Genomic DNA, 11,293 nt, shown 5'->3' on the forward strand with positions numbered 1-11,293 from the left:
ATTCTGTGTAAATATTTACATGTTTATACAGATTCTTTGTAAACATTTACATCTTTATACAGATTCTGTGTAAATATTTACATGTTTATAGAGATCCCGTGTAAATATTTACAGGTATATACAGATTCCCTGTAAATATTTAGGGGTTTATATAGATTCTGTGTAAAAATTAATGGCTTTATACAGATTATTTGAAAATATTTACAGGTTTTTAAATATTCTGTGTAAATATTTACTGGTTTTTACAGATTCTGTGTAAATATTTACATGTTTAAACACATTCTGTGTAAATATTTACATGTTCATACATATTCTGTGTAAATATTTACATGTTCATACACATTCTGTGTAAATATATACATCTTTATACAGATTCTGTGAAACAATTTACATGTTTATACAGATTCTGAGTAAATATTTACATGTTTATACAGATTCCGTGTAAATATTTACATGTTTATACAGATTCTTTGTAAATATTTACATCTTCGTACAGATTCTGTGTAAATATTTACATGTTTATACAGATTCTGTGTAAACATTTACATGTTTATTCACATTCTGTGTAAATGTTTACAAGTTCATACACATTCTTTGTAAATATTTACATGTTTATACAGATTCTGTGTAAATATTTACATGTTCATAGAGATTCTGTGTAAATATTTACATGTTTAAACAGATTCTTTGTAAACATTTACATCTTTATATAGATTCTGTGTAAATATTTACATGTTTATACTGATTCTGTGTATATATTTACATGTTTATACAGATAATGTGTAAATATTTACATGTTTATAGAGATTCTGTGTAAATATTTACAAGTTTATAGAGATTCTGTGTAAATATTTACATGTTTATACTGATTCTGTGTAAATATTGACATATTTATAGAGATTCTCTGTAAATATTTAAAGGTTTTTACAGATTCCGTGTAAATATTAACAGGTTTATACAGATTCTCTCTAAATATTTACCTCTTTACACTGTTTCTGTGTAAATATTTACATGTTTATACAGATTATGCATAAATATGTACATGTTTATGCAGATTCTGTGTAAATATTTACATGTTTATACAGATTCTGTGTAAATATTTACTTGTTTATACAGATTCTGTGTAAATATTTAGGGGTTTATATAGATTCTGAGTAAATATTTACATGTTTATACACATTCTGTGTAAATATTTACAGGTTTTTAAAGATTCTGTGTAAATATTTACAGGTTTTTTCAGATTCTGTGAAAATATTTACATGTTTACACAGATTCTGTGTAAATATTTACATGTTAATACAGATTCTGTGTAAATATTTACGTGTTTATAAAATTGTGATTAAATATTTACATGTTTATAACGATTGTGTGTAAATATTTACATGTTTATACTGATTCTGTGTAAATATTTTCATGTTTATTCAGATTTTGTGTAAATATTTACATTTCCATACAGATTCTGTGTAAATATTGACATGTTGATACAGATTGTGTGTAAATATTTAAATGTTTATACAGATTCTGTGTAAATATTTATGTGTTTATACAGATTCTGTGTAAATATTTACATGTTCATAGAGATTCTGTGTGAATATTTATATGTTTATACAGATTCTGTGTAAATATTTACATGTTTATACAGATTGTGTAAATATTTTCATGTTTATACAGATTCTGTGTAAATCTTTACATGTGTGTAGAGATTCTTTGTAAATATTTTCATCTTTATTGAGATTCTGTGTAAATATTTACATGTTTATAAAGATTCTTTGTAAATATTTACATGTTTATACAGATTCTGTGTAAATATTTACATGTTTAAAGAGATTCTGTGTAAATATTGACAGGTATATATAGATTCAGTGTAAATATTTTGGGGTTTATATAGATTCTGTGTAAATATTTACGGCTTTATACAGATTCTGGGTAAATATTTACAGGTTTTTAAATATTCTGTGTAAATATTTACTGGTTTTTACAGACTCTGTGTAAATATTTACATGTTCATACAGATTCTGTGTGAATATTTACAAGTTCATACACATGCTGTGTAAATATTTACATGTTCATACAGATTCTGTGTAAATATTTACATGTTCATAGAGATTCCGTGTAAATATTTACATGTTTATACAGATTCTGTGTAAATATTTACATGTTTATTCACATTCTGTGTAAATGTTTACAAGTTCATACACATTCTTTGTAAATATTTACATGTTTATACAGATTCTGTGTAAATATTTACATGTTCATAGAGATTCTGTGTAAATATTTACATGTTTAAACAGATTCTTTGTAAACATTTACATCTTTATATAGATTCTGTGTAAATATTTACATGTTTATACTGATTCTGTGTATATATTTACATGTTTATACAGATAATGTGTAAATATTTACATGTTTATAGAGATTCTGTGTAAATATTTACAAGTTTATAGAGATTCTGTGTAAATATTTACATGTTTATACTGATTCTGTGTAAATATTGACATATTTATAGAGATTCTCTGTAAATATTTAAAGGTTTTTACAGATTCCGTGTAAATATTAACAGGTTTATACAGATTCTCTCTAAATATTTACCTCTTTACACTGTTTCTGTGTAAATATTTACATGTTTATACAGATTATGCATAAATATGTACATGTTTATGCAGATTCTGTGTAAATATTTACATGTTTATACAGATTCTGTGTAAATATTTACTTGTTTATACAGATTCTGTGTAAATATTTAGGGGTTTATATAGATTCTGAGTAAATATTTACATGTTTATACACATTCTGTGTAAATATTTACAGGTTTTTAAAGATTCTGTGTAAATATTTACAGGTTTTTTCAGATTCTGTGAAAATATTTACATGTTTACACAGATTCTGTGTAAATATTTACATGTTAATACAGATTCTGTGTAAATATTTACGTGTTTATAAAATTGTGATTAAATATTTACATGTTTATAACGATTGTGTGTAAATATTTACATGTTTATACTGATTCTGTGTAAATATTTTCATGTTTATTCAGATTTTGTGTAAATATTTACATTTCCATACAGATTCTGTGTAAATATTGACATGTTGATACAGATTGTGTGTAAATATTTAAATGTTTATACAGATTCTGTGTAAATATTTATGTGTTTATACAGATTCTGTGTAAATATTTACATGTTCATAGAGATTCTGTGTGAATATTTATATGTTTATACAGATTCTGTGTAAATATTTACATGTTTATACAGATTCTGTGTAAATATTTTCATGTTTATACAGATTCTGTGTAAATCTTTACATGTGTGTAGAGATTCTTTGTAAATATTTTCATCTTTATTGAGATTCTGTGTAAATATTTACATGTTTATAAAGATTCTTTGTAAATATTTACATGTTTATACAGATTCTGTGTAAATATTTACATGTTTAAAGAGATTCTGTGTAAATATTGACAGGTATATATAGATTCAGTGTAAATATTTTGGGGTTTATATAGATTCTGTGTAAATATTTACGGCTTTATACAGATTCTGGGTAAATATTTACAGGTTTTTAAATATTCTGTGTAAATATTTACTGGTTTTTACAGACTCTGTGTAAATATTTACATGTTCATACAGATTCTGTGTGAATATTTACAAGTTCATACACATGCTGTGTAAATATTTACATGTTCATACAGATTCTGTGTAAATATTTACATGTTCATAGAGATTCCGTGTAAATATTTACATGTTTATACAGATTCTGTGTAAATATTTACGTTTTTACAGATTCAGTGTAAATATTTACATGTTCATAGAAATTCTGTGCAAATATTTACATGTTCGTACAGATTCTGTGTAAATATTTACATGTTTATACAGATTCCGTGTAAACATTTACATTTCTATACACATTCTGTGTAAATATTTACATGTTCATACAAATTCTGTGTAAATATTTACATCTTTATACACATTCTGTGTAAATACTTACATGTTTATACAGATTCTGTGTAAATATTTACATGTTTATACAGATTCTGTGTAAATATTTTCATGTTTATACAGATTCTGTGTAAATATTTACATGTTTATACAGATTCTGTGTAACTATTTACATGTTTATACAGATTCTGTGTAAATATTTACATGTTCATACAGATTCTGTGTAAATATTTACCTGTTCATACATATTCTGTGTAAATATTTACAAGTTCATACATCTTCTGTGGAAATATTTACATGTTCATACAGATTCTGTGTAAATATTTACATGTTCATAGAGATTCTGTGTAAATATTTACATGTTCATAGAGATTCTGTGTAAATATTTACTTGTTCGTACAGATTCTGCGTAAATATTTTCATGTTTATACAGATTCTGTGTAAATATTCATATGTTTATACAGATTCTGTGTTAATATTTACATGTTTATACCGATTCTGAGTAAATATTTACATATTTATACAGATTCTTTGTAAATATTTACAACTTTATACAGCTTCTGTGTAAATATTTACATGTTTATAAAGATTCTGTGTAAATATTTACATGTTTGTAGAGATTCTGTGCAAGTATTTACAGTTATATACAGATTCTGTGTAAATATTTAGGGGTTTATATAGAGTCTGTGTAAAAATTAACGGCTTTATACAGATTCTGTGTAAATATTTACATGGTTTTAAAGATTCTGTGTAAATATTTACTGGTTTTTACAGATTCTGTGTAAATATTTACATGTTCGTACAGATTCTGTGTAAATATTTACATGTTTATACACATTCTGTGTAAACATTTACATGTTTATACACATTCTGAGTAAATATTTACATGTTCATAAACATTCTGTGTAAATATTTACATGTTTATACATATTCTGTGTAAACATTTACATATTTATACACATTCTGTGTAAATATTTACATGTTCAGAAACATTCTATGTAAATATTTACATGTTTATACAGATTCTGTGTAAATATTTACATGTTCTTTCAGATTCTGTGTAAATATTTACATGTTTATACAGATCCTGTGTAAATATTTACATATTTACACAGATTCTTTGTAAATATTTAAAACTTTATACAGCTTCTGCGTAAATATTTACATGTTTATAAAGATTCTGTGTAAATATTTACCGGTTTATACAGATTCTGTGTAAATATTTACAGGTTTTTAAAGATTCTGTGTAAATATTTACAGGTTTTTTCAGATTCTGTGTAAATATTTACATGTTTATACAGACTCTGTGTAAATATTTACATGTTTATACAGATTCTGTGTAAATATGTACATGTTTATATAGATTCTGTGTAAATACTTACATGTTTATAACGATTTGTGTAAATATTTACATGTTTATACAGATTGTGTGTAAATATTTACATGTTCATAGAGATTCTGTGTAAATATGTACATGTTTATACAGATTCTGTCTAAATATTTACGTTTTTACAGATTCTGTGTAAATATTTACATGTTCATACACATTATGTGTAAATATTTACATGTTCGTACAGATTCTCTGTAAATATTTACAGGATTATACAGATTCTGTGTAAACATTTACATGTTTATACACATTCTGTGTAAATATTTACATGTGAATACACTTTCTGTGTAAATGTTTACATGTTTGTACTGATTCTGTGTAAATATTTACATGTTTATACAGATTCTGTGTAAATTTTTATATGTTTATACAGATTCTGTGTAAATATTTACGTTTGTACAGATTCTGTGTAAATATTTACATGTTCATAGACATTGTGTGTGGATATCTACATTTTCGTACAGATTCTGTGTAAATATTTTCATGTTTATACAGATTCTGTATAAACATTTACATGTTTATACACATTCTGTGTAAATATTTACATGTTCATACACATTCGGTGTAAATATTTACATGTTTATACTGACTCACTGTAAATATTTACATGTTCATAGAGATTCTGTGTAAATATTTACATATTTATACAGATTCTTTGTAAACATTTACATCTTTATACAGATTCTGTGTAAATATTTACCTTTTGTACAGATTCTGTGTAAATATTTACATGTGTATAGAGATTCTGTGTTAATATTTACAAGTTTATAGAGATTCTGTGTAAATATGTAAATGTTTATACTGATTCTGCGTAAATATTTACATATTTATACAGATTCTCTGTAAATATTTACAGGTTTTTACAGATTCCGTGTAAATATTTACAGGTTTATACAGATTCTGTGTAAATATTTACATGTTTATAGAAATTCTGTGTAAATATTTATAGGTATATACAGATTCTGTGGAAATATTTATGGGTTTATATAGATTCTGTGTAAAAATTAACGGCCTTCTACAGATTATGTGTAAATATTTACAGGTTTTTAAAGATTCTGTGGAAATATTTACTGGTTTTTACAGTTTCTGTGTGAATATTTACAGGTTTATACAGATTCTGTGTAAATATTTACATGTTCATACAAATTCTGTGTAAATATTTACATCTTTATACACATTCTGTGTAAATACTTACATTTTTATACAGATTCTGTGTAAATATTTACATGTTTATACAGATTCTGTGTAAATATTTTCATGTTTATACAGATTCTGAGTAACTATTTACATGTTTATACAGATTCTGTGTAAATATTTACATGTTCATACAGATTCTGTGTAAATATTTACATGTTCATACAGATTCTGTGTAAATATTTACAAGTTCATACACCTTCTGTGGAAATATTTACATGTTCATACAGATTCTGTGTAAATATTTACATGTTCATAGAGATTCTGTGTAAATATTTACATGTATATACAGATTCTGTCTAAATACGTTTTCACAGATTCTGTGTAAATATTTACATGTTCATAGAGATTCTGTGTAAATATTTACATGTTCGTACAGATTCTGCGTAAATATTTTCATGTTTATACAGATTCTCTGTAAATATTCCTATGTTTATAAAGATTCTGTGTAAATATTTACATGTTTATACCGATTCTGTGTAAATATTTACATGTTTATAAAGATTCTGTGTAAATATTTACATGTTTGTAGAGATTCTGTGTAAGTATTTACAGTTATATACAGATTCTGTATAAATATTTAGGGGTTTATATAGAGTCTGTGTAAAAATTAACGGCTTTATACAGATTCTGTGTAAATATTTACATGTTTTTAAAGATTCTGTGTAAATATTTACTGGTTTTTACAGATTCTGTGTACATATTTACATGTTTATAAACATTCTCTCTAAATATTTACATGTTCATACACATTCTGTGTAAATATTTACATGTTTATACAGATTCTGTGTAAATACTTATATGTTTATACAGATTCTTTGTAAATATTTACAGGTTTATACAGATTCTGTGTAAATGTTTTCATGTTTATACAGATTCTGTGTAAATATTTACATGTTTATACAGATTCTGTGTAAATATTTACATGTTTATACAGATTCTGTGTAGATATTTACATGTTTATACAGATTCTGTGTAAATCTTTACATGTTTATACAGATTCTGTGTAAATACGTACTTTGTACAGATTCTGTTTAAATATTTACATGTTCATAGACATTCTGTGTGGATATCTACATGTTCGTACAGATTCTGTGTAAACATTTACATGTTTATACAGATTCTGTGTAAACATTTACATGTTTATACAGATTCTGTGTAAATATTTACATGTTCATACACATTCTTTGTAAATATTTACATGTTTATACAGATTCTGTGTAAATGTTTACATGTTCATAGAGATTCTGTGTAAATATTTACATGTTTATACGGATTCTTTGTAAACATTTACATCTTTTACAGGTTCCGTGTAAATATTTACATGTTCATACAGATCCTGTGTAAATATTTACATATTTATACAGATCCTGTGTAAATATTTACATGTTTATACAGATTCTGCGTAAATGTTTACATGTTTAAAGATATTCTGTGTAAATATTTACAAGTTTTCAGAGATTCTGTGTAAATATTTACATGTTTATACTGATTCTGTGTAAATATTTACATATTTATAGAGATTCTGTGTAAATATTTACAGGTTTTTACAGATTCCGTGTAAATATTTACGGGTTTATACAGATTCTGTGTAAATATTTACCTCTTTATACTTATTCTGTGTGAATATTTACATGTTTATACAGATTATGTGTAAATATTTACATGTTTATACAGATTCTGTGTAAATATTTACATGTTTATACAGATTCTGTGTAAATATTTACATGATTAAACAGATTCTGAGTAAATATTTAGGGGTTTATATAGATTCTGAGTAAATATTTACATGTTTATACACATTCTGTGTAAATATTTACAGGTTTTTAAAGATTCTGTGTAAATATTACATGTTTATACAGATTCTGTGTAAATATTTACATGTTCATACAGATTCTGTGTAAACATTTACATGTTCATGGAGATTCTGTGTAAACATTTACATGTTTATACAGATTCTGTATAAACATTTACATGTTTATACAGATTCTGTGTAAATATTTACATGTTTATACACATTCTGTGTAAATATTTACATGTTAATAAAGATTCTGTGTAAATATTTACATGTTTATAGAGATTCTGTGTAAATATTTACAGGTATATACAGATTCTGTGTAAATATTAAGGGGTTTATATAGATTCTGTGTAAAAATTGACGGCTATATACAGATTCTGTGTAAATATTTACAGGTTTTAAAAGATTCTGTGTAAATATTTACTGGTTTTTACAGATTCTGTGTAAATATTTACATGTTTATACACATTCTGTGCAAATATTTACATGTTCATACACATTCTGTGTAAATACTTACATGTTTATACGGATTCTGTGTAAATATTTACATGTTTATACAGATTCTGAGTAAATATTTTCATGTTTATACAGATTCTGTGTAAATATTTACATGTTTATACAGATTCTGTGTAACTATTTACATGTTTATACAGATTCTGTGTAAATATTTACATTTGTACAGATTCTGTGTAAATCTTTACATGTTCATAGACATTCTGTGTGGATATCTACATGTTCGTACAGATTCTGTGGAAATATTTACATGTTTATACAGATTCTGTTTAAACATTTACTTGTTTATACACATTCTGTGTAAATATTTAAATGTTCATACACATTCTGTGTAAATATGTACAGGTTTATACAGATTCTGTGTAAATATTTACTTGTTCATAGAGATTCTGCGTAAATATTTACATGTTTATACAGATTCTTTGTAAACATTTACATCTTTATACAAATTCTGTGTAAATATTTACATGTTTATACAGATTCTGTGTAAATATTTACATGTTTATACAGATTCTGTGCAAATATTTACATGTTTATAGAGATTCTGTGTAAATATTTACAAGTTTATAGAGATTCTGTGTAAATATTTACATGTTTATTCTGATTCTGTGTAAATATTTACATATTTATATAGATTCTGTGTAAATATTTCAGATTTTTACAGATTCCGTGTAAATATTTACAGGTTTATACAGATTCTGTGTAAACATTAACCTCTTTATACTGATTCTGTGTAAATATTTACATGTTTATACAGATTATGCGTAAATATTTGCATGTTTATACAGATTCTGTGTAACTATTTACATGTTTATACACATTCTGTGTAAATATTTACATGTTTATACAGATTCTGTGTAAATATTTACATATTCATACACATTCTGTGTAAATATTTACAGGTTTACACAGATTCTGTGTAAACATTTTCATATTTATACACATTCTGTGTAAATATTTACATGTTCATACAGATTCTTTTTAAATATTTACATGTTTATACAGATTCTGTGTAAATATTTACATGTTTATACAGATGCTGTGTAAATATTTACATGTTTATACAGATTCTGTGTAAATATGTACATGTTTATACAGATTCTGTGTAAATATGTACATGTTTATACAGATTCTTTGTAAATATTTAGGGGTTTATATAGATTCTAACTAAATATTTACATGTTTACACATTCTGTGTAAATATTTACAGGTTTTTGAAGATTCTGTGTAAATATTTACAGGTTTTTTCAGATTCTTTGTAAATATTTACATGTTTACACAGATTGTGTGTAAATATTTACATGTTAATACAGATTCTGTGTCAATAATTACATGTTTATACAGATTCTGTGTAAATATTTACATGTTCATAGAGATTCTGTGTATATATTTACAGGTATATACAGATTCTGTGTAAATATTTAGCGATTTATATAGATTCTGTGTAAAAATTAACGGCTTTATACAGATTATGTGTAAATATTTACAGGTTTTTAAGGATTCTGTGTAAATATTTACTGGTTTTTACAGATTCTGTGTAAATATTTACATATTTATACACATTCTGTGTAAATATTTTCATGTTCATACACATTCTGTGTAAATATTTACATGTTTATACAGATTCTGTGTAAATACTTACATGTTTATACAGATTCTGAGTAAATATTTACATGTTTATACAAATTCTGTGTAAATATTTTCATGTTTATACAGATTCTGTGTAAATCTTTTCATGTTTATACAGATTCTGTGTAACTATTTACATGTTTATACAGATTCTGTGTAAATATTTACATGTTCATACAGATTCTGCGTAAATATTTACATGTTGATACAGATTCTGTGCAAATATTTACATGTTTACAGAGATTCTGTGTAAATATTTACAAGTTTATAGAGATTCTGTGTAAATATTTACATATTCATATAGATTTTGTTTAAATATTTCAGGTTTTTACGGATTCCGTGTAAATATCTACAGGTTTATACAGATTCTGTGTAAATATTTACATCTTTATACTGATTCTGTGTTAATATTTACATGTTTATACAGATTAAGCGTAAATATTTACATGTTTATACAGATTCTGTGTAAATATTTATATGTTTATACAGATTCTGTGTAAATATTTACATGTTTATACAGATTCTTTGTAAATATTTAGGGGTTCATATAGATTCTAACTAAATATTTACATGTTTACACATTCTGTGTAAATATTTACAGGTTTTTGAAGATTCTGTGTAAATATTTACAGGTTTTTTCAGATTCTGTGTAAATATTTACATGTTTACACAGATTGTGTGTAAATATTTACATGTTAATACAGATTCTGTGGCAATAACTACATGTTTATACAGATTCTGCGTAAATATTTGCATGTTTATAGAGATTCTGTGTATATAATGTTTATACAGATTCTGTGTAAATATTTACATGTTCATACAGATTCTGTGTAAATA

This window comes from Pan paniscus, chromosome 23, assembly GCF_029289425.2.
Source record: "Pan paniscus chromosome 23, NHGRI_mPanPan1-v2.0_pri, whole genome shotgun sequence".
NCBI lineage: Eukaryota > Metazoa > Chordata > Mammalia > Primates > Hominidae > Pan > Pan paniscus.